Below are 25,691 nucleotides of genomic sequence, written 5' to 3' on the forward strand. Positions count from 1 at the left end.
CACAAGGTGCTGCACTGTAACTTCACTGTGACGAGAATTTACTGTAACAAAAAGAAGTGTTAAATACTTCACAGACCACTAGCACCAATGAGATATAACTGTGTCCATTATTAATACACTGAAGCGCCAAAGGAATTGGTAAACTTGCATAACATCGTGTAATGCCCCTGCGAACACCCAGAAGTGCCGCAACACGACGTGGCATGGACTCGACTAAAGTCTGAAGTACTACACCATGAATCCTGCAGGGCTCCCCATAAATTCGTAACAGTACGAGGGGGTGGAGACCTCTTCTGAACAGCACGTTGCAAGGCATCACACATATGCTCCCTAATGTTCGGGTCTGGGGAGTTTGGTGGCCAGTGGAAGTGTTTAAACTCAAACGAGTGTTCCTGAAGCCACTCTGTAGCAATTATGGACATGTGGGGTGTCGCATTGTCCTGCTGGAATTGCTTAAGTCCGTTGAAATGCGCAATGGACATGAATGGATCGAGGTGATCAGACTGTATGCTTGGGCACGTTTCACCTGACAGAGTCGTACCTAGAGGTATTAGGCGTCCCATATCACTCGAACTACTCACGCCCCGTTCCACTACAGAGCCTTTACCAGCTTCAACAGTAGCCTACTGATATGCATGGGCCATGGATTCTTGAGGTTGCGTCCATACAATTTGTGCTCGATATAATTTGAAATGACGCTCGCCCGACCAGGAAATATGTTTCCAGTCATCAAAAGTCCAATGTCTGTGTTGACAGGCCCAGGCGAGGCGCAAAGCTCTGTGTCGTGCAGTCATCAAGGGTACACAAGAGGGCCTTCGGCTCCAAAAGCCCATACCGATGACGTTTCGTTGAATGGTTCGCACAATGTCACTTCTTGATGTCCCAGCATTGAAATCTGCACCAATTTGAGCAAGAATTTCACTTCTATCAGTTGAATGATTCTCTTCATTCGTCTTTGGCCCCGTACTTACAGGTTCTTTTTCCGGCCGCAGAAATGTCGGAATTTGATGTTTTACCAGATTCCTGACAAAAGAAAAATGGTTCAAATGGCTCTGAGCACTATGGGACTTAACTTCTGAGGTCATCAGTGCCCTAGAACTTTGAACTACTTAAACCTAACTAACCTAAGGACATCACACACATCCATGCCCGAGGCAGGATTCGAACCTGCGACCGTAGCGGTCGCACGGTTCAAGACTGTAGCGCCTAGAACCTCTCGGCCACGAGGGCCGGCGATTTCTGACACTCGCGTTTCATTCGTGAAATGGTCGTACGGGAAAATCCCCCCTTAATCGCTACCTCGGAGATGGAATTGCTCATCGATCGTGCGCCGGCTATAACACCACGTTCAAATTCAGTTAAATCTTGATAACCAGCGATCAGCAGTAACCGATCTAATAACTGTTTCAGACACTTGTCGTCTTACATATGCATTACCGATCGCATCGCCGTATTCTGCCTGTTTACATATCTCTGTATTTGATTACACATAGCTATAGCAGTTTCTTTGGGGCTTCAGTATAAAATAAGAGTCTCAGGGTCGTCGTCCGGATTGAAAGTAATGGTGCTAAGACACAAAGAGAACTGTCAGTCGGATTATGGTGGAAGTGCTTTAGTGCGACTCATTCAACCGTCGGTAGTCGCGCTGCTCACGGCGTGGCTCAACACGCACTTGTGACGCTTGACAGCGTCTCGTGGGGGCGTGGCTTCGGTGGCTGGTGTGTGTCCCGCGTTAGCGGCCACAGCTGCAACTCTGGCGTTAGCGGCAGTAACGCTCAGAAGCTGGGTCTCGTCAAGGCCATTGTCTGTTGTCCCTACTCCGGTGTATGCCAGTCAGATGTCTACTGCAGTGGTCAATCAAGCAGAGTTATTAAACACGGTTTTCCGAAACCCATTCACCAAAGAAGACGAAGTAAGTATTCCTGAATTCCAATCAAGAACAACTGCCAAGACGAGTAGCATAGATGTCCTCGGTGTCTCAAAGCAGCTTAAATAACTTAATAAAAGCAAGGCTCCCGCTCCAGATTGTATACCAGTCAGGCTCCTCTCAGAGTATGCTGATACAATAGCTCCATATTTACTCTACTGGCCATTAAAATTGCTACATCAAGAAGAAATGCAGATGATAAACGGGTATTCATTGGACAAATATATTATACTAGAACTGACATGTGACTACATTTTCACGCAACTTGGGTGCATAGATCCTGAGAAAGCAGTACCCAGAACAACCACCTCTGGCCGTAATAACGGCCTTGATACGTCTGGGTATTGAGTCAAACACAGCTTGGATGGCGCGTAAAGGTACAGCTGCCCATGCAGCTTCAACACGATACCACACTTCATCAACAGTAGTGACTGGCGTATTGTGACGAGCCAGTTGCTGGGCCACCATTGACCAGACGTTTTCAGTTGGTGAGAGATCTGGAGAATGTGCTGGCCAGGGCAGCAGTCGAACATTTTCTGTATCCAGGAAGGCCCGTACAGGACCTGCAATATGCGGTCGTGCATTATCCTGCTGAAATGTAGGGTTTCGCAGGGATCGAATGAAGGGTAGAGCCACGGGTCGTAACACATCTTAAATGTAACGTCTACTGTTTAAATTGGCGTCAATGCGAACAAGAGGTGACAGAGACGTGTAACCAATGGCACCCCATACCATCCCGCCGGGTGATAAGCCACTATGGCGGTGACGAATACACGCTTCCAATGTGCGTTCACCGCGATGTCGCCAAACACGGATGCGACCATCATGATGCTGTAAGCAGAACCCAGGTTCGTCGTTGAGTATACCATCGCAGGCGTTTCTGCCTGTGATGCAGCGTCGAGGATAACCGCAGCCATGGGTTTCCGGCTGCTAGTGATACGAGGCCGTTGGGATCCAGCAAGGCGTTCCGTATTTCCCGCCTGAACCCACCGGTTCCATATTCTGCTAAAAGTCATTGGATATCGACCAACGCGAGCAGTAATGTCGCGATACGATAAACCGCAATCGCGACAGGCTACGGAAAATCATCGAGTAAAACAGATGTAATACCGGTGTTCCCAAAGGAAATGTTATAGGCCCTAAGGAAATGTTATAGGCCCTCTATTGTTCCTTATCTATATCAACGATATAGGAGACAATGTTAGTAGCAGTCTTAGATTGTTTGACGATGATGTTGTCATTTACCGTCTTGTAAAGTCATCAGATGACCAAAACGAATTGCAGAGTGATTTAGATAAAATATCTGTATAGAGCGAAAAGTGGCAATTGACTCTCAATGAAGTAGAGTGAGAAGCTATTCACATGAGTAGTAATATAAATCCGATGAATTTTGATTACGCGGTTATTCACACAACTCTGAAGGCTGTAAATTCAACTAAATACTTTGGGATTACAGTTACAAATAACCTGAACAGGAACGATCACATTTTAATGTTGTGGGTAGAGCAAACCAAAGACTGTGATTCAATGGCACAACACTTAGAAGATGCAACAGTTTACTGTTCTTTCGAACAGCTTGTTGTCCTTTTCGCATACAAACATACATAGCTTCTTGGCCCTGTATTACACGCACTACAAAACACAACACAATGCGATTAGCCGGCCGTTGTGGCCGAGCGGTTCTAGGCGCTTCAGTCCGGATCCGCGCTGCTGCTACGGTCGCAGGTTCGAATCCTGCCTCGGGCATGGATGTGTGTGCTGTCCTTAGGTTAGTTAGGTTTAACTAGTTCTAAGTCTAGGGGACTGATGACCTCAGATGTTAAGTCCCATAGTGCTCAGAGCCATCTAAACAATGCGATTCGAATACTGCATACGGCTGGAGAAACTGTGGTCTCACATTGTTTACCTCTACGGGGACGAGTGTATCGTTGCTTGCGGAGGTTGGATAAACTTCACAGTGGTAGAGTAAGATTGCAGTGCGCTGTGTCGTTTTTTTGTGGTTTCGTGATCAGAATATTCTCCTGCCGCCAATTGCATCAAGCAACGCGCTGGCCTAGCTCTTGTTCGTGAGATCTTTTCAGGAAAACTACAAAGGGCGGGGTGATCATTGTAATAAAATCAGTGCCCTCTGGTGGTTGCGTTGTGAAATAGGTCAGTTGGTTACAAATCTCAAGATAAACACACAAAACTTGGTATTACCGCCAGCAAATTTGAATTTCCCGCCATTTTCTCCCATAATGGAATGTGCTCACAGTTCCCTGAGGGGGACCGACATACCAGCTGGGAAAACCCATGATGTCGTCTGGGGATGGGTGTATCTAACTGATCAGTTAATTAATATGCATAATTAATTTTATACCAATTTGATATCAGAAGTGAGCCAAAACTGTCTTGCTCCATTACTGGACCGAAGACTGCATCATAATGCATGGTAACGACATGCAGCATTGATTACAATGTCTACTTCTATGTAAGAGACAGATGGGAATGAGGGGAAAGATTTGTGAATGTATCAAACGTTTTTGGTTTCACGAGATATCATTACGAGAACTCTTCTTCTATCTTTGACCAGTACTCCCTCCTGCACGAATACGTGACACTTTATTAGACACCCTGTATGTGAGAACCACAGAGTTTGAATTCCTAGACTTCTTAACAATGGCCTACACGAAGCTCATAAACTGAAAGCGCAGATCTGCCTGCCCAAAATCCTTACGGATAAGAATTTTTTTGATGAGTTGTACAAAATTAAAACACAGTTTGAGATAATAGAGTAAAAATGGGCCAAGTTAAAAAGCCTCCGTCCATTAGCGACAGAGACAGCTAATATTAGTTTTAAAGTCAAGATTGTAGCGCTGTGTTCTGCATAAGATCCTGGACGTCGTACTAACGATTCCCAATTCCACTCCGTTATAATACTTTAAAATAATCCATGTCACTGTCTGTTTCACCACCCCGGGAGAGTAAAATTTCGCTTTACAAGAATTTTGTGTCAAAAATCGTATGCACTTTTTTATTTTTTATTTTTTTTGCAGTGAAGCATCCATTTGTTATCTTAAAGCCGCGCGCTGATTTGGCCAACATTTCACGTCTTTCACAAAAGCATTTATTTCATTTGCAAAGAGAAAAAAAATTTGATCATACAATGTAAGCTTTCAGGGCCAGTATTCTCTTCACTTAAAACTTCCGGGCTGATAAGCCGTGGTTGAAGTATAAAACTCTTTCTACTTCGACCACGGCCTGTGGCAGGTTAATCAAATAAATCAGGAAAAGCAATAGACGCAGAACAAGCCCTTGTTGCACCCGTCACTAAACATGACATGTAAATTGAAAGAGGTGGCGGAGAGGCAGAGGCGTGAGAAGGGAAAGGGAATATTATTGTCAGCTGCATCGGGACTGTGGAATATAAGCAGAATCAGAGGCGACGTGCGAGAATGTGTGATGGACTGGGATTTGAACCCGGGTTCTCCTACTTCCTAGGCAACTGTCTCAATCACTGCGCCACCCAACACAGTGTTGTTGGCACCTGCACGAACCATGTCCTTACGCCCTTCGGGTAACCCACAATCCCACCGAGCCCCAGCAGTCACTGTCCCTGTCATCCATGCTCGCTGCTTTCAGATCCCTGCAGGAGGTCACACGTAAATGAGCATCCGCCTTGAAGAAGGTGGATTAGGTGGCGCATACTTCAGCATCCGCACTGAAGAAGGCGGATTCGTTGCCCATCGAGGCGAATCAGTGAAAAGAACATGTGGTGTCTGTTCTTTCGGAGATGAACAGACACCACAGCAGAAAAGGTATACTGTTCCCTAAGAAAACAGTGTAAGTTTCTCCGTGGAACGGTGGTGGAATAACATGACGCTACAACAACACCGGCCGAAACGTTGACATTAAACCCTTGTTGATGGCGTGACTGGACTAATGCGATTCTTGACAGCCTATGCGTGCTGACTGTGAAAATGTGATTATGAAGAGAAATATAAAATGAACTTAGACATGTAAAAAAAGCGTTTTCGGGCGAATGTCAATCTAACACGTTTTATTCCTCTCTGTGTCAGCAATGTTTCCTTAAAGTTTGGCCATACCTTTTCTTATACCCTGTATTGTAAACTGATTTCTTAAAAACGTTCGAGCAGTGGCATCAAAAGAATTGGCCTGTAATTGTCTACGTTATCTTTTTCGTAATTTTATATATTGGTTTCACTTACGAGTATTTCAGTCTCTTCATTCCAGACTTACATAAAAACTTTTGATGACTTTTTAACCATCGCCTCTACATCGAAAAGAGGGTATAAGTGGTGCTGTTAAAGTCCAGCGATTTGTGAAAAAACTGAAACTTGTCACCCATGCAGTTTTAATATTCTCCATGGTAGAGACCAAATCAACATGAACGTATATTTTCTAGAGTAACGTTCCTCTGTCATTCTAGCCTCATCAACGCTACTCTGACTCTCACGACCTTCACTAGTCCTTAAAGTCACCTTTTCTCATGTTAAGTCGTTCTGTAAGTAGGCTGTTTAGGTTTTCATGTTGGTAACGCCACGTAGCGCTCGGTATGAAAATCACTGACTGTGCTTTGTGCAGTCTGTAGCTGGTTGGCATGGTTGGAATATTCGTTATTGTAGTGTTGGGCAGGTGGATGTGAACAACGCGTAGCGTTGCGGAGTTGGAGGTGAGCCGCCAGGAGTGGTGGATGTTAGGAGAGAGATGGCATAGTTTTGAGAGCGGACGATCTGGACGTGTGCCCGTCAGAAAAAAGAAATTTGCAAGATTTATATATATATATATATATATATATATATATATATATATATATATTGGAACACTATTAAGGCAAATACATTGTTTGCTCTCCGTCAAAATCTTTCATTTGCTAACTATGCCAATCAGTAGTTAGTGCCTTCAGTAGTTAGAATCCTTTATTTAACTGGCAGTATTGGCGCTTGCCTTATTGCAGTAGTTCGAGTAACGAAGATTTTTGTGAGGTAAGTGATTCATGAAAGGCATAGATTATTGTTAGTCAGGGCCATTCTTTTGTAGGGATTATTGAAAGTCAGATTGCGTTGCGCTAAAAATATTTGATCTCAGTTTAGTGTTGATCAGAATAAGTAAAGACACAAATGTCTGAGTATATTCAGTTTTGCTCAGCTGTTTGAAAATCAAATAACGTAGAGGTTTTCCAGCACTGTCATTTATAAATTATTTTTAAGGGGATGTTTCAGTTGTTGTAGCTAAATTTCTGAATATGCATCAGCGAATCCGATACTCCGTATGTCTAATGTAAGAGGTATGCGCTGCCTGCGATGTGCAAGGTATAAGAGAATCGCTGACCAGAGAGCAGTGTTGACTGAGTACGAACTGTGTAGCTGTAGCAGTAAGTTGTTGCTTGTCGCTAGTCTGCGCTTGTCTGCTGTCTGCTCTGGTCTGGTGTATCGTGTTGGCTGGGCCGGTTGCGGTGCAGCGATGCCTGAGCCTGAGTATTATTGTATAAGGTAAAAAGCAGCCTCGCGCATATCTAGTAATGTATGTGAATTCCCATGCAAATCTTTTAAAAAAATGTCCTAATAATATTCTTTGTGATATAAAGAATGTAAAGAATTTACTAATTTCTCCAATCCATGATTATTCCGATTGTTGCAAAAGAAAAATCAGTTGCTTCCTTTCATAAATCACAAATGTATAGGCCAGCATTGCACAAAGCTGTGCCGGAAAAATTTTAGGTAAGAGCAGATATATTCACCGTTTTTATTGAGGTAAGAATTTTTTGCTTTTTTTATTCAGAATAATCTTACAGGGCCATTTTTTTTATTATTACGAGGTTTAGGAATTTTTCTGTTTCGTGGGTACATTAAATGGGAAATAAATTTTGTGTGGAGGTTAAATGTGAATGAATTTCTGTAGAGAGGTTACACTAAATAGAATCACATTCATTATTCATATTTAAATTTATTTAATTATTTCGTGTGGGGAGGTTACACTAAGCAAACCTTTAAGACAAGATATAAGGAAATCACGCCCAAGTAAAAGTGGAAACCTAATTCCCAACCCTTTTCCAGGGACGTATAAAATTTCTGGTATACTGTAAGCAAATTCTTAGCTACTATTTCATTCCATGGGTGAGAAACTATCGGTCCGATGGGAATGAGGGCATGGCTGCTGGAAGGAAAGGCACTACGCTTGTCACCGGATGTTTGGGTGTCTTGTTGTGAATTTGTGTTGCTGTAAAAATTCTGGCCTCAATCAGTGTAAGTGGTTCGGTATTTATGGTCGCGAAACTGCCATAAATAAAAGCGGCCGTGTCGGAGGCGCAGGCACGGGCTGATTCAGTCGCGAGTTTCGCAGCCGTCGCCGTGCAGTCGGAGGCAATATTTCTCCAGGCGGAGGCAGGCGTCGCGACGCGCCGCAGGGAAACTGCGGCGGGAATTTTCAAGGCGGTGGGCGGCGGCGCGCTGCGCATTTTAAAGGCGCTGCCAGCCACACAGCCGGCCTCCTGTCCCGGACGCATTTGCTCCCAGCCGGCAGGCAAAAGACTCGCCGAATCAGGAAAAGGCCGAAGAACAGAAAAAGAGACAAGCAGTGTTATGAGACTGAACTGACGGAAAGACGGGAGTGCAAAGAAAATCAGTTTCAAATTACTGAGCAGGTCATGGATTTAAAGTGAAGGAAAGTCTTCTGTAGGAACACATGAAGTGTATACATCTATCGGACTTAATGGGAGTTTCTGAAGTCTTCACGGGTTGTCAGCCGAGTAGCCTCGTTGTCTCGTAGCAACGTTTCAATGGAATACGTCTCCATCATCTTCGGGCGAAGTCAGTGACTTCGCCTGAAGATGAAGGAGACGCATTCCATTGAAACGTTGCTACGAGACTACGGCGCTACTCGGCTGACAACCCGTGAAGACTTCATATATGAAATTCGCCGAGAAAGCCTGCATTAACATTTAATGGGATTTGTTACTCTGCGTGCTCCATGGATGATAATTGCTACTTATCGCAAGATATAGAACCACTGAGTATTACTATACACTGCCGGAAAAAATCACAATAGTAAAAAAAAAATAATTAGTGTAGAGTAATATCATTTCAGCAATACATTTGTTTAGGTAAATTATATAGACGGGGAACATTGCATGATCACAGGTTAATGCAAACACGAGATTAGCCATTGTTAATTTCAAATGCTGGTACATTAATAAACGGTGTAACCGCCAGAATGTTCCATGACTGTCGGACCTGGTAAGTCAGTTAAGGATGTTAACGCTATTTGTAGATAATACTGGATTTGTCGTCCGATGTACGTGCTCAATTGGAGACAGATCTGGTGATGGGGCAGGCCAAAGCAACATGTCGACACTGTGTAGCATGCTGTGTTACAACAGCGGTATGTAAGCGAGCGCTGTCCTCTGGGAAAACACGCCCTGGTATGCTATTCATGAATGGCAGCACAGTACGTACAGTTTTGCAGGCTGGGTGCGCATAATATCCACGAGAGTGCTCCTGCTGTCATACAAAATAGTACCGCAGACCATAACTCCAGGTATATGTCTAGCGTGCCTAGGAGGCAGACAGGAGGGTTGCAAGCCCTGAACTGGCCTCCTTATAACCAATACACGGATTTCTGTGGCACCGAGGCAGAACAAGCTTTCGAAAAACATATCAGACCTACACACTGCCCTCTAATGAGCTCTCGCCTAACACTACTGAAGTCGTAAATGGCGCTGGTTTAGGGTCAATGGAATGCACGATACAGAGCGTCTGGCTTGCAGCTGCCTTGAAGTAACCGGTTTGTAAAAGTTTATGTCACTGGGGGGCCAACTGCTGCTCCTACTGTGGCATATACAGTACAGTGTGCCAGAGCCATACGGTGAACATGATGGTATTCCCTTTTGATAGTGCCACGTGGCCATCCTGAGCCCAGTGTTCTTGCGACCATACGTTCTCGTAAGCACCGTTGCCATGAGTCCTGTACAGCGGCTACATTCCTACCAATTCTTTCTGCAGTGCTGCAGAAGCTTCTCGTAGCTCTATTACACCACATTGTTCAAACTCAGTGAGTTGTTGATAATGGCATCTTTGTCGCCTTAAGGGGGGTAGGACGTCAAACGGGCCGACTTTGAGCAGGAGAGGCATATCAGGACATTTTAATTTCCACTGTCTATGCTTTTACAAATAAATTCATAAAAAGTTGTCAGCATGACCAGGGAGGATGCAGAATTCACACTCATAGCAGTGGAAGTTCGAAAACATAAGGAAGTAATTTTTTTAAAATGTGAAATTTCATCATTTTTTTTCACTTACTAATGGCAGCATTTGTTGCTAAAGGTACACTTTTCTTCATAAGTAAGAGCGATGGTTCGATGAATTTTTCACAGCATACAAACCATACGTAAAGGTGTATGAAACTCTAGAATTTTCCAAATCTATTAAAAAACTGTGGTAGTAATTGAGGTAATTAACCACAAAATTTGTTTTTTTTTTTTCTAAACATGAAGTTTAAAATACAACAGATCATTCGTTTTTTGATAAATTAAATAAATTCTAGAGTTTCATACACCTGTAAGTATGGTAAGTATGCTGTGCAAAATTCATCGAAGAATCTCTCTAACTCATGAAGAAAATTGTACCTATAGCAACAAATGCAGCCATTAGTAACTGAAAAAGTGATGAAATTTCACACGTAAAGATAATTATTTTGTTATATTTTCGAACTTCCACTGCAATGAGTGTCAATCCTGAATCCTTCCTGGTGATGCTGACAATGTTTTCTGAATTTATTTGTAAAAGTAGAGACACTGGAAATTAAAATGTCCTGTATGCCTCTCCTGCTCCAAGTCGGCCCGTTTGACGTCCTACCCCCTTAAAGGCATTCTTGACTAACATTAACCCACCACATCCTATCTCCAAGATAACTAACGCTCACAACCGTTATAGAGTGTATTTACAGCAAACCAATTTCCATGCTCATAGTTGCGCGACAAACGCCGCTGTTATGCGTCTGGTGCGAAATTTGAATAGACATCATCTTTCAGATTTAGAAGCACGCCTACCATCCTTTGTTTGCGTCCCACAACTACTTCTTGGTGTTGTGATTTGTTTTTTCGTCAGTGTAGAACCGGATGGTTGTAATTAAAGTGACGGTTTTCCAAGTGCTGTTGTGCGGTTTGTATACATCGTAGAGCCCTGAAACATTGCAGCTATGTTCATTAATAGTTGCGCTAGTGCAGAATGACGAAAATAAATAGTTGTACTAGGCGGAAGTAGGATGCTACAAGCAGTCAGAATGCGAAATGTTTCCTGTTTTTGCGTCGGTATGTAGTTTGTCGCTTGGTGATGCATGTAGATTTCTTTTGTGAAGGTCCTGTTGGTGTAAAGGGTCAAGAAAGTTGAAGTATTCCGTACTAAACGCAATGGCTATTAAGAAGAAAGACCATGCACTGCTAGTAAAGTTGTCTTATGAGAGTGATAGAAAGAGCAACGCTACATTGCGGAAATATCGACGTTAGAAACATTTGCGAATAAGCCCCACGTCAATAAATGGGCTAAAGAAAGACGGAAAATTAAATAATGCAGGAGGGGGAGAGAGGTCCTCCATTCCCATAGCAGTAGTTGGTGAGGTCGATGTAGCTGTAGACGAATGTGCCTCATAGTCTGCAGCCAATGTTTGAGCTGTCTCACGGTAATTGTCTTTCACCTGGTCAAAAATTCAAAAGAGTTTGCGGCGCGTTTTTCTCTGGTATCCCTACAAGATCCAGAATGTACACCAAGTGAAGCCTCGTGGTAGGTTGCAACGCCGTGACTTTGCTCTTCGTTTTTCGGCACGCATGGAAATGGGTGACATGTGACCAGGGAACACTCTTCCATAGACGAGGCCCATTTTACTCTGAACCGTACCGTGAACGCACACACCACAGGTTGAACACGAACGTCCACTGTAGTCAGTTTATATTACTATGTGGTGTCGTTTCACAAGCTCCTTCATTCTCGCTTCGTTTTTCTTAGAGGAGATGACACCTCGCATGTCCGTTAGGTCTACAGTGACGTCTACAGGTTACAAGGACCTACTTGTGCCACACGTGATTGCAGCTGTGCAAGAACGCAACTCTGTCCATACCACTATTTTCATGCAAGATGAAGCGACAACTTATATCGCTATCCAGATGAAAGATTTCCTTCGAGAAACCTTCGGTAACGATCACATCGTCTCTAAGGAAATTCAAGATGTGGGGCTTCCAGACCCCACGAAGTAAATTCGTGTGACTCACAGTTGTAGGGAATCCTGTCCACAGGGAGTTATTCCGACTCAACTAAAGGATAGGATACGACAATATATCGCTCAGATACAACCGAATATGCTACGACAAACGGTCGACCATGCCGTATTACAGATGCAAAATCTCGCTGAGTGGGGTGAACATTTACTAGCAAATGTGCTAGAACCACCGTTACCAATGAGTTGGTCGTTCGTCCCCCTTCCTATACTCACATCGCATTCTGTTTGCTTACAGTGCCATATTTCCTCCTGCTGACACAAAGTGGAACCATTATTTTCAGCACATTCCTTGAATGCGCCGATTAGTGAACACACGTACGATGCTGCAGAGTTCTGCGATGTATACAGCACACAGCGCAGCACTGGAACACCATCAGTTTCATTGTAACCACCCTGTACGCCTTCTTTATGGAAAATATGACAAGATTAATGATTTTCTTACGTATTTTTCTTACATATTTTCTTTACATATCTACAGATACGTATAGTTTAGTATGTTGACACTATCTCCCTCCCCGCCACCTGTCCAATATAGTCCTAAAATATTAAGAAAGAGAAATCGAAAGGGTTGCCAATGTTAAATCTCTGTCATTACAACTCGATAGTAAACAGGGCAACGCTTAGCACAGAACTGCTGAAGGGCCTAAACAAATCACTATTTACAATGCGGATATTACCTGACGTAGATGACGTACATGACGTAAAAGTAAAAAACCTAATGTATGTCATTTACATTCATTCTTTAATGCCACACGGAACTATTTTTTGGGGTAACTCATCAAGTCAAAGGAAAGGTTTGGAGTCCATCAACGTGTAAAACACAACACATGATGTAATCCATATTTTGAAAGGTGGGAAGTATGATCCAAAACAAGGAAGAAATGTCCAGTAAACATGAGATCTAAAATAAACGTCTTAGGACCTATGTACTACTTAATCTTCAATACTGTGAAACATTTGCCCTATGTTGCAAGATATCTGCTATTACGAATGACCTGCAGACTGTAGTAAACAAAAATGAGAACATATTCCTGTGTTATTGTCCATGGATATACCATTCAGTATTCCCAGTTCTGGGTAACTGCAAAACATATATTAGTTCTAACGGAGCCGGATTGAGTTATTATAAGTTTGTGAGAACACTTGAAATTTTAGTTTTATGTTTACACTTACGCTACGTACTGGATATTTTTCAGCATAGAGGACACAGGCTCGACGACTGGTTCCGTTTGCCAGACCCTAACAGAAGATCAGTTCCACAATTTACCGTGTGGAATAATCGGATTCCTTTACGGTGGTAAGTGTAAAAGCTCATAAACTTATCGAAACACAACCTGGTTGCATTGGAGCTAATGCACGTGCCGCAGTTACCTAGAACTGTGAACACGATTTACGATAATAACGCTAACAGATGTCTAATGCATGCTGTACCCATGGACAATAACAGACGCATCTGTCCTCATTTGTTAGCTGTATTCTGTAGGTCGTTCGTATTAGAAAACAATTTGCAGTAGAGGTGCGTTTCACAATATCTCCTAGGGTATGCACTCTATAGCCGCTGTTTAATGGAAATTTTTGTCTTGTTTTGGTCTATACTACCACATCTAAAAATATGGAATATTTATTTAATACAGTGTATTTGTGGTGTGAACTCAGGAGCATCCTGAAGAGGCCTGTTCAAGGAACTGGGGATACTAACGACTGTTTGACGATATATTTCTTTCTTAGTTAAATTTGACATAAGTAATGTATCTCTTTTTCGGACGAGCAAATTAGCACTAAAAATTAAAAAAAATCCTTACAAAGACTGAAAATCACCTACCTCGGAGCAGAAAAGTGTACATTAATCACTGAACCGTGTTGCTCTATCAGCGATATTCCCACCACCGCTATGGGTCATCTTTCCGGCGGTGTGCGCAGAGCTCGCGCTGGTGCCACCTACCGGGCCGATCGGGAGCGAGAGGTAAAGCTGAGGAAGAGGAAGCGAGTTTGCTTTGGGAGGCCGAGCAGCAACGGCGCTTTGGGAATTGTGGCGGACAGCTGAGGTCCGGTGTCAGCCAGCAAGCAGGGTATGTCCAGAAGGGGCTGTTTAGCCGGGTGACGGGGCCGTAGCAAATATCGCCAGCGTGGAAAAATGACGTTCCTGGGAAGCCGTTGGTGTTGGTTTTCCGACTGCTTCATGTGTCCTGGCATCAGGATCTGCGGTGGCTGTATTCGTCGAACAAGCAAGAGGGTAAGGGCCTTGCTTGTCCTGTAAATTGTGGTCGGAATCCACTACTGGGCTCCGTGCGGTTGACTGTATTTTCTTGGGCGGCCGTCGCCACTCCTACGGAGTCTGGCGTACAATGTGTTGATTTTAATTGGTTTAGTAGGTAATGTTTTAAGCTGTATGTGGTGTGATCATTAACACTTACGAGGGCCTGGAGTGCTGAGACATTCCGCAGTAGATTCCTACTGTCAAGGTTTGACCACCATTGAAAATAGTTTGCTGGTCCATGTTTAAGTACCGCCTGGTTATTGTATTTGTATCACACCACGAGTTAAGATGGCTAGGATAATATTTCCCTGGATATATTTATCTCTGAATTGTAATAACATAACGGTTAAGTTTCTGTTTGAACTAATAGCGTGTCTCAAAGGCACGTCTATAATTCTGGAATCAGTAGTTTCCTGAATTCCTACCAGTTATTGAGGGGCCAGTTGTTATTGTGTGTTTAATGGCCTGAAACGGATTGTACTGATGGTGGTACCAGAATTCCTTCAGTGATAGTAGATCGATATTGTAATTAATTTCATGTATTAATTTTACTGATGTGTTGTAATGAGTTATTGTGTTTTTCTAGTTTTTTAAGGCAGATGTCAGTCTGTTGTAGGTACCCACCAGTTCTGGGATTTTCTCAGTGCCAATTCTTGACCGTTGCTGCTCCCCTCTGGGTGCCCATGTCGAGCCTGTATTCAAAATAGCTGAACGGGCGGGCTTCCGCCTTCTGATGTAATTGTTGAATTTCACGAACTTGTTTGCTCACATGAAATTTTACACGTTACATGCTAAATTTACTGATTTATTTTGGTAATAACAATCACTGTCGTAATGAAAGAGTACATTAGTTATAAAATTTAACTCATTTCAGTAAACGTGTAATAGGCCATAAGTGCCGCGTTTTTATGAGTGTTTAAAATTGAACTAATTTATTTTCACCTGAATGGTAAATTTTGAAGATGTGTGGTAGTTTTAAACATATGATGGTTTTATTTGTCAAGTTCTCTTGTTTAAAGGTACCAAATAAAATTTTAGGTGCAACTGTCGATGGTGATTGCCTGATGTGTTACTTTGGTCCATTCCTACCACCCTACAGCCTATTGCCCTGGGTTTGTGTCGTTGCGTAAAAGGTGTAATTACATGTTTCGACACTTCAATCAGGAAAACACGTTCTCGTTTATTTGGCAGCAGCCATATAAAGTTTAAATACTATCGAAATTCAGTTCAGGAGGAGCATACAGCATTCATCGGTGCCCAAGTCCTACTCTTATCATGAGTTTCTTAGTAGAATCGACTGTGTGTATGTTAGTAATAATAGTAGGCAATGTTAGTATTACGTAAAATGTGACTTCACTACTTTTTCAGGGGAATAATGCGACCATTGTAAGGAAGAGTTATAAACTAACCCTTGTCTTTGTTGATTCGTGGATACAGCAGCCTAAGAGTTTCATATACACCTCAATGTATTGCCTAAGTTCATATACATGTTTTGTGACTAGTTTCTTGTCACATTTTAAATGAAACTGTGAGGTTTTTAACTGTGCCATGTTGAAAGGGGCTAGTTCACGCGGCATGTGGAAGGCATATAAGTTTTTCCCTTCTTTGTAATTATGTAGTGTATATTCTTCTTTAATGACATGTTCTACATCCTTCAGGATCTCCTCGCTATGGATCTACTGGAAAGAAAACTACATCACATCATCTCTCTCTCTCCTTCTCTCTCTCTCTCTCTCTCTCTCTCTCTCTCTCTCTCTCTCTCTCTCGCCCGCGCGCGCTCTCCCTCTCTAAAACGTACACACACACATACACACACACACACACACACACACACGCAATAATACAACTGCACATTCAGATATCCTTGCACGGGATAGAAGAAGTAAAGCACATAAAATTTCAATTTCTTGTTGAGGTTAGCTTTATTATCTATTACATTCCTTTTGACCTGTTGGAGACATTTGCAATCTGTTCTGATCTAAACGGGTGGTGATCAGATCCGCATGAAACAAACATCTGTGCATTCTCGCTGCTTCATTTACAAATCGTATACAGGCTACTCCGTTTTCTTAAATGAACCCATGCTGTTTTTGCCACCAGAACAGTTGATCTAGACAAGATATACTCAGTGACGTGAGTGCTTCGTAGACGTAACGTGAAATCACGGAGTAAAAACACATTAAGTTGAGGGAGTTTTGTGCAGTTCTTGGAGCTTTTGAATGGCGTGCCATCCAGAAGATTTTTTTGTTTACGCACCCTCGACGGAAACATATGTCATAGAGACAGGAAAATCGTCATCATCGGAGGATGAAGCACTGTTTCAGTCAAAAAATCAAATGGCTCTAAGCACTGTGGGACTTAACATTTGAGCTCATCCCTCCTCTAAACATAGAACTACTTATACCTAACTAAGCTGAGGACATCACACACATCCATGTCCAAAGGAAGGACTCGAACCTGCGACCGTAGCAGCAGCACGGTTCCTTACTGAAGCGCCTAGAACCGCTCGGCCACAGCGGCCAGCTGTTTCAGTCGATCAGGTTTGTCATGATGGATGCTGCAAACCATTTATAGTGTATTGCTTGTGAAACATCCACATTATTGAATTGTAGTAACACATAAATAATTTTCAGAAATATAGCGCCATTTACTAATTAAGAGTGGTGGAAATGCAATTTGCAGTGAATGTCACCGTAATGCATCAGGAGCAGCAGAACTGTATGCAGAAAGCCTCCTTGGTACAAGATGTCCTCCTCTTCCCTCATTTCTTAAAATCGTCAAAAGATTACGCGAGACTGACTGCTTTCCCTCACGGACACGTGAACAAAGGAAAACTACTAACAACCAAGCAGCAAAAGTAGCGGTTCTTGTGAATGCTGCAGTAAATCTACTTAGCAGTTCTTTTAAAATGCAAGGAGAGGTGGGTGTAAGGCAAAGAAGCGTTTGGCGTATTCTTTGTAGACATAAATATCGCTCTTTGCTTGTATCTCTACATCAAGAGCTACGTGCCAGCGATTTGCAGGGGGTTCTTCTATAATACATAATTTGCGCACACAGTATTGTTTACTGATGTGGCCACATTCAGATATCACGGTATTGTACGTCAGAGAAACATGCACCACTGGACCAGTCAGCTCTCGCTTGACATCGCTAATGGCGGTAGTTTGGGTTCAGTGAAATCCACGTTACAGCGCGTCTGTCTCGGAGATGTCTTTGAAGAAAGCGATTTGTAACAGTTTGTTGAGTCACTGTGATGGCAACTGCTGTTCAAACCGCTGCTGCACATGCAGTACAGTGTGCCAGAGCCATTTACCGAACACCATGCTCTTCCCTCAAGGTAGTGCCATGTGCTCGTCTAGAGCCTAGTCTTCTTCCAACCGTACATTCTCGTGTGACCTTGGCTGCTAGCAATCATGTACAGTTGCTACATACAGGGCTTCTGAGAGCCAGAACTGGGCCCGGAGCATGATCTGTGATTGGGCTCCATCTCCAAATACAGCAACGAAATTTCAGTGTTATATTAAAGAAGGTTTGACGTGATTATACATAACGTAGTTTGTGGAATAGCGGAGATGCATAAAAACTACTTATTGGGATGAAATACAGAATAAATATTATTTTATAGTAAACATTAAACCTATTTTCTGACAGCCATATGTTCTAAAAAGTTGCGCACGAAAATGCGGCTTTTCACTGTGTTATATCTCGGGTTCTATTGATCACAGAGATAAGTGGGCTTCAAGTGTTTTGGACAGTCCTCATCTTAGCGAGCATTTGTAAACACAGGAGAAGAACTGGCATACTATGCCTATCATTTAGTGCATGGTAAAATTTAAACACTACATACTTTCTCCAGCCCAGGCAGAGTGAGGAAATCGGATGGTTTTTTGCATTAGGTTTGGATTAGAACAAACCTTAGGTAGCTTTTAAAAGCAGAATTTGTTCATGGCCGATTTCTGATAAAAATCCTAAAAACAATTATTTTTAGGTAAGAAAAATACCATTTGTGGGAATGGACGCTTCTATAAATTTTTTCATGGCTGCGAATCGAAGATGCATAAAAACATCTGCTCCATAGCGACTCTCAGCTGCATGTACTCCACATAAGGTTATGATAAGCATACAAAGAAAATTTTGCAACAGGCTTTCACCAAAGAAAATGTGTCTGAGATCTTTTATAATACTCTCTACTGTTACATCCTTTAACGTAAACTTGTCCGTGGCATTCACTGCTAGTAAGTGATTATTTCGCAACTGCTGATCGAATTATGTGTATATAGCAACTTTTCAATTACAACCAACGAAATCCAAAAACCGTTCATTTGTTTCATATTTATCAAGTTTATTCTCGAAGTAAACATAGAGGAAGATGAATGTTGTTTGTTGAATATGATTTTAATCAGGAGTTTCATCAACAATAATTCAATACTGCCTCTCATTTTCTCTCGGTTCCAAGATGGCACCTCTGACATGATGGGCACATCTACAAATACATTCATTATGAGTACCACTTGATGGATAATGCACTTATAAGTATTTCCCAGCTGCTTGTCGGTCTCGTACCTTTCTATTGTGTTTTGTAAGAACTCGATCATAAAGACGCCACACCTCTAACATTCCGAGGAAATTTCCATTATTTGGATCTGCAGTTTTCTCAGCAGAACCTCTGAAGCATCTTTGAGTAGGAAATAACGTCACATGAAATAACGTGAGAGTTCTTATGTAAGCACCAAATTATAACAGGTACTATTAAAATCAGTCTTGATCGGTTCTCAGTGATTTACCGTCAGAAGGAGACTCCTGCTCATAGAGTACTTTGGCCTGAAGATGACCACAGGGGTGGTCGAAACCGGTTACCAGAATAAATAAATTTGTGATCAAGACTGATTTTAATAGTAACTATTAGTAAGAACATTGATCACTGTCTTCTCCCAAGATGTATTCAAAAGTAATTAAATTATAACAGAGTTTCACAGCTGTCGCCATGCACATCTGTTGGAGAAATGCTCTGGTAAGATTTCAAGTAACGTTTGAAGACATCGTATTTTCTGCTCTATCACAAGGTGATTTTAGTTCGTGATGCGTGAGGAAAATATTGTGCATTCGAGATTAAAGCGAAATAAAATTGTACGTAATTGGCCTGTACGACTCGTAAAACTGAGGTGAAGAGGAAAAGCTACATTTGTTGTCTTGGTGCTGTGGTAATGTTCTTTTATTAATAATATGATTCTAAATTTATTTTACAACAGCAGTCTGATATTTATCAACTTAGCACCCTGGGGTTTCTGAACCCTTCACAAGTTTTGCCCCCTCGCCCCATTAGGCTTGGCCCTGCCCCCGCCCCCCAAGCCCGCCCTCTCGTCGGGCCTGGCGACATTCCTTCCAAGTCTTTCTACGGTCTCGCAGAAAGAACATCAAACTTCTCGCAGCCCTATTAAACGACCACATTCATACTCAGTCAGGTGTTGATAATGACGTCTTTGTCGCCTTAAAGGAATTCTTGAGTGCATCAGCTCACCACGTTCAATCTCAAAGGTAACTAAATCAAAACACCGTTACAATGTGTGTTTAAAGCAAACCTGACTTTCATCTTCATAGTGGCAATGCCAGTCCCACTGTAATGCGGCTGGTGCAGAATTTGAATACGTAAAATGAAGAACAAACCGCCTTCAGTCACAAGTTGCGTTTATTTACTGCACTATGCATTTCGAGCCTTGGAGGCTCATCTTCAGGTGGTTTTTAGTGACTTACATCAAGTTTTTTAGTTGTTTACCTGTTGATATTACATTTTTGTGTTACAACATGGTATATTGTAGATATAAGTTTAACAGCGTTAATAATATGAAACTAACTTACAGTTTAACATTGTATGATGTCTGCTTCTGTTGTGCAGCTGGTATACACAACTATTTCTTGTGTTAGTGCTTTGGGTTTTAAAGGTAATTCACAACTGTGAATCAACAACAAGAACATAACTTGTACATTTACCGAAAACCAATCTACACTGGTATCACAATACATGAATCTTCATACCACCTGAACACACATAAGTATGATGCATTTAGATCAATGTTGAATGGGGCACATACATTACCTTTAAAACCCAAAACACTAACACAAGAAATAGATACTATCAAATCAATTGCATTAAATAATGGTTATTCTGTAAAATCAATTGATAAACTATCTAGAAAAATTCAGACCAACATCACTCACAAAAACACTGAAAAGAAAACTAACGACACAAAACAAATCTCCACAAGCATTCCATACTTAGGCACAGTATCACAAAAAATAGCTAACTTATTAAAAAAAAAATATCTTTCTCCACAAACAGCAAACTTGGATACCATTTACCTCACACAGTGAACACAAACAAGCCAATAACACAGCACAGTGGAATATATAAATTACAATGTAACAATTTCCCTGCATTTTACATAGAAAAACTGGAAGAACCTTCCACACACGGTTTAAAGAACACACCGACGCCTTTCGACTAAAACGTTTTGAAAAATCTACAATAGCTGACCATATGTATATTAATAAACACAGACTTGACGACATCCACAACAGCCTAACTGTACTTCACACAGAACCCAACAGTAAAAAACTTAATCTACTAGAACAGTTAGAAATAATGCTACACAAAGAAAAATATTCCGAAAACTTGTTGAATGAACAAACAGAGTTTAACAGCCACAATTTTTTCTATACCTTTTAAAAGTTTATTTTTTCCTGAGGAATCAAATCCATAATAGTACAAACAGCTGACAACCTACAGCATGGTGCCAAATAATTATTTTAATAATACCTGTGTATTAGTAATACTATAACATATTATCTTCTTTGAAACAAGAAAATCGAATATATTTAGAAGTAGAACATCGTTATGAACTAGAATCTTTGGCATGTTTACGTTCCGCTACTACAATGTGCGAAAAAATGTGTGACTATGTATATATCCCACTATGTACTGCAAAATTAAAGATGTGTGTTGTGTATACCAGCTGCACAACAGAAGCAGACATCATACAATGTTAAACTGTAAGTTAGTTTCATATTATTAACGCTGTTAAACTTATATGTACAATATATCATGTTGTAACACAAAAATGTAATATCAACAGGCAAACAACTAAAAAACCTTATGTAAATCACTAAAAAGCACCTGAAGATGAGCCTCCAGGGTTCGAAATGCATAGTGCAGTAAATAAACGCATTTGTGACTGAAGGCGGTTTGTTCTTCATTTTACGAAAGTAAAACAGTCGCGGACGAAACACTGAAAAACAATGGATAAAATTAAGAATTTGGATAGCTACCATCTTCCCCGTGTAGAAACACGTCTACCAGATTTCGTTAACACATTACATTAATTGTCAATTGCGAATAACGAATACCATCAGCTGTAGAATGGAATGTGGAAAATGAAAATTTGTGCCGAACCGGCACTCGAAACCGGATTTCCCGCTTACTTAGAGCGGTCGCCTTACCTTTAGGCTATCCGTGCACGACTCACAGCCACACCCAAACTTACATGCCATCAACCATACGTCTACGATCTGTACTCGCTCATCCATTCTGTGTATTCCCTTACAGATTAGACGGTGTGCTTGAAAGTTGCATGCCAGGTATTGGCAGTTAAATACAATAAGTTAATGTCGCAAAAATCCTTCCCGGTATTGCGTTTTTTTCTTTTTTGCCGTTATTGTATACTAGCAGCAGTCAGTTAATAAATTATGCAGCTTATAGGGAAGTGTTGAGATCCAAACGGTTTGCACTTTGAATTTGTTGTTTAACAAATTCACGGACAGGAATGTGGCGGCACATAGTAATACCTTCATAGGTTTTTGTTCACACAACTGGTTTCGTCCAGTTCATGTTTTATTATAACGTATGATTTTTTACCAATTACACATCAAATGTAAAACAAACGGAAAAAACGATACAATTTTTTAAAATTAATGCATTTATCATGAAAATTCTAATAGTCTCATCCTACACGAATATTGGATATTCTAGTTGATGCCTTAGCGTTTGTTGTACATTATTGGAAGTGAAAAGAAATTATGTTATTACCGGCTGAATAAGACTCTAGGGAAATAATATTTTCTTTCGTACGAAACTCGTTTAAACACTTGCAAAGTATAACGGATAAGCATGAGACTGCGCCTTAGCCCTCCGTATGGCAAGCCATTCAACGGCCACAATTGCATAAAAGTTATTGCGTGGAATGTATTCTCTCCCCGTTATTTTCTGTTAGACATACAGAAGAGCTTTACTACTGAATTTATGTCATCATTAATAAAACAGTTCCATTAAAAATACTTGAAGCTTATATCTCGTTTATCAATGAAGATTAGAGAACAAATTGCTGTTTTTTAAATTTTATTTTATTTTATTTTATTTTAAATCCTGTGTTTACTGTTGGCAAGGTGACAACACATTACAAATGTATTTCAAATCATCTTCGTGAATCAGTCTGTCTGTAAGTAAGCATCGTATCGGAATTCCTAGAGCAGTTCCTTAGATCGGCCTTCACATATTACCAGAAAAATGCGGCAGCGGAATTTAAATTATAATTCGTAGGGAAGAAGAAAATATGTAGAGATTGTGATTATAATTTCGTGTTGCTCAATATCTTGGTACAAGTCTTTCAATTCGACGCCATGTGTCAACTCGTGTGGCACTAACTTATCCCATCTATCCATCTGGGAAAAGCGGACAAACAATTTAACACAGAATCTGAACCTCGTTTCGTTTCTGGAGAATTTCAGAATCATGAGAGGTGACTGCTACTTTTAAAGGCAGACTACTTCACTGTTTTAGTACTAAGTAACCATGGCCAACCGCTTTATATACAATTACGATTACTACCAGATTATGGCATTAATATTCAGTTGCAGAACGTTGTTTTCACGTTATATGCGCCCAATGTATGCGCTTATTGTTTAGGAGGGACACAAGGCGACGAGGAGTGAACAGGTGAATTATGAAGACTGAGAAAGTTGCAGATGCATGTGGCGAATGGAACGACATGTTTCGACGGCAGTGTTCTACAGCCTGTTTGCGAGCTGTGTTCCGAGAAGGGAAATATGCCGGCAGTGGCAGGGGCATAGCGCGCACGGGAGGCAGGTGTCCGGCTGTCCATCTGCAGCGTCAGGCAGTTGCAAGCTTCCGCAATTCCAAAGATTTCTATCATTCACCGCTGGGTGGCAATGGCGTCATTCTAACAGAGATGGGGACTTTGATTCATCATAGTTCAGCCAATTTGCACAAAATATTTATAAAGTGTATAAATAAATCTTTCTCGTTAATCAGTGTATCTTATTATCGAAAATCGTATCAAAATAACTGATGTTGCCCAAATACACAGACCGCTGCGTTGGACTTTATACACGTATTTAAAAAGATACATAGTAGAGTGATGGACGGCTAGTAAAAGACAATTTATGATTTTTATGCCATATTGTTGAATGGTGCCAACGGTCGTGCCGCACTGGTAACACCGTTTCCCGTCATATCACCGAAGTTCAGCGTTGTCGGGCTGAGCTAGCACTTGGATGAGTGACCATCCGGTGTGCCGAGCTCTTTTGGCAAGCGCGGTGAATTCAGCCCTTGTGAGGCAAACTGAGCAGCTACTTGATTGAGAAGTAGCGGCTCCGGTCTCGTTAACTGACATACGGCAGAGAGAGCGGTGTGCTGACCACATGCCCCGCCATATCCGCATCCAGTGGCGTCTGTGGCTGAGGATGACACAGCGGCCGGTCGGTAGCGTTGGGCCTCCCAAGGCCTGTTCGAACGGAGGTTAGTTCTTAGTTGAATGGTGGTCTACATACGGTTGTTTTAGTGTTATTGTGTCACATCACAGGTCCTTTTTAATGTTGTGCTTTACGAAAGTAGGAAACCACTACGTAGTCACTAGCCTTATCGCTTAAGTAGAAAACAGAAGGATATCTAACAAATTCGATTACCACCTCACTCGTACATTGTTGATTTTAGTTTGGTTCCACACATGATGTGATACATGTTTTCTTCCATTTTCCAATTTTAAATTAGTCTCTTATTTTTCCAGGTGAGTACGGTTCCAGTGGATCTGATCATACCGCAGGGATAAGCTGAGCGGCTGCTGCAGCAGGTAACGCTTACATTGAATCTTGGAGTAGGTGCCATCTAGTCTTTATACTTTATTAATTCACTTGGATTAACCGTTTCATTGGTGATAATACTTATCAACTTTCTTCCTTATTAAACTACGACTGCACTGGCGTGTATTTGGATTTTAAGACGAATCGGTTAGATCGAAATGCCTTTCTTAGATTTCTTTAAGGGAGACATTTCTGTTTAATCATAGTAAATTGATGTACACTCGACAATTACAAAATAATATCACTGTAAAGTAGAAGAAAAACTGGAGATAGAAGAGACCAATACGGGAAAGCACGATTATAAGTTCTTCGCCTAGGACCTAACGAATACATGGAAAGTGATCTACAGTTAGGAAATATAGCTTCAACTTCTCATAAAATGCGTTTTCTATATATAAGCTGCAGATAAAATTCTGATCCTGCTACACGTAACAGACATTCAGAAAAGTTTCACATTTAATCTGTATTCACTTAAGCCTTCTGTGTTTTTGTGAAGTGAAAATGTTCAAATGTATGTGGAATCTTATGGGACTTAACTGCTAAGGTCATCAGTCCCTAAGCTTACACACAACCTTAATTATCCTAAGGACAAACACACACACCCATGCCCGAGGGAGGACTCGAACCTCCGCTGGGACCAGCCGCGCAGTCCATGACTGCAGCGCCTAAGACCGCTCGGCTAATCCCGCGCGGCACCAGTTCCAACAAGGGTGATTTTTTTTCCACTTTTAAGAAATGGATGTGCCAGGAGTCATTTGTCACTCTTCTTTTTTCCCTTTTCTTTCTTTGTTTGACATTTGGTATTTAGTACCCCATGGTATTTAGTACCATGTGCAGCTGATCTTCGTACATAACATATAACACAGGTCCTAAATTATTTGTTGGGTATATTTCATTCTCTGTCTTCTCTTATAGTTTTTGCCCTCTACAGTTCACTCGAGTACAATTGACGTTACTACTACATAATGTCTTAACACATGTCCGTACATCCCGTCCCTTCTTCTTGTCAATGTTCACTACATATTTCTCTCATTGATGAATTTGCAGAGCAATTCCTTGTGCCTTACCTTATCAGTGGCCTTATTGTCG

This window comes from Schistocerca nitens, chromosome 5, assembly GCF_023898315.1.
Source record: "Schistocerca nitens isolate TAMUIC-IGC-003100 chromosome 5, iqSchNite1.1, whole genome shotgun sequence".
NCBI lineage: Eukaryota > Metazoa > Arthropoda > Insecta > Orthoptera > Acrididae > Schistocerca > Schistocerca nitens.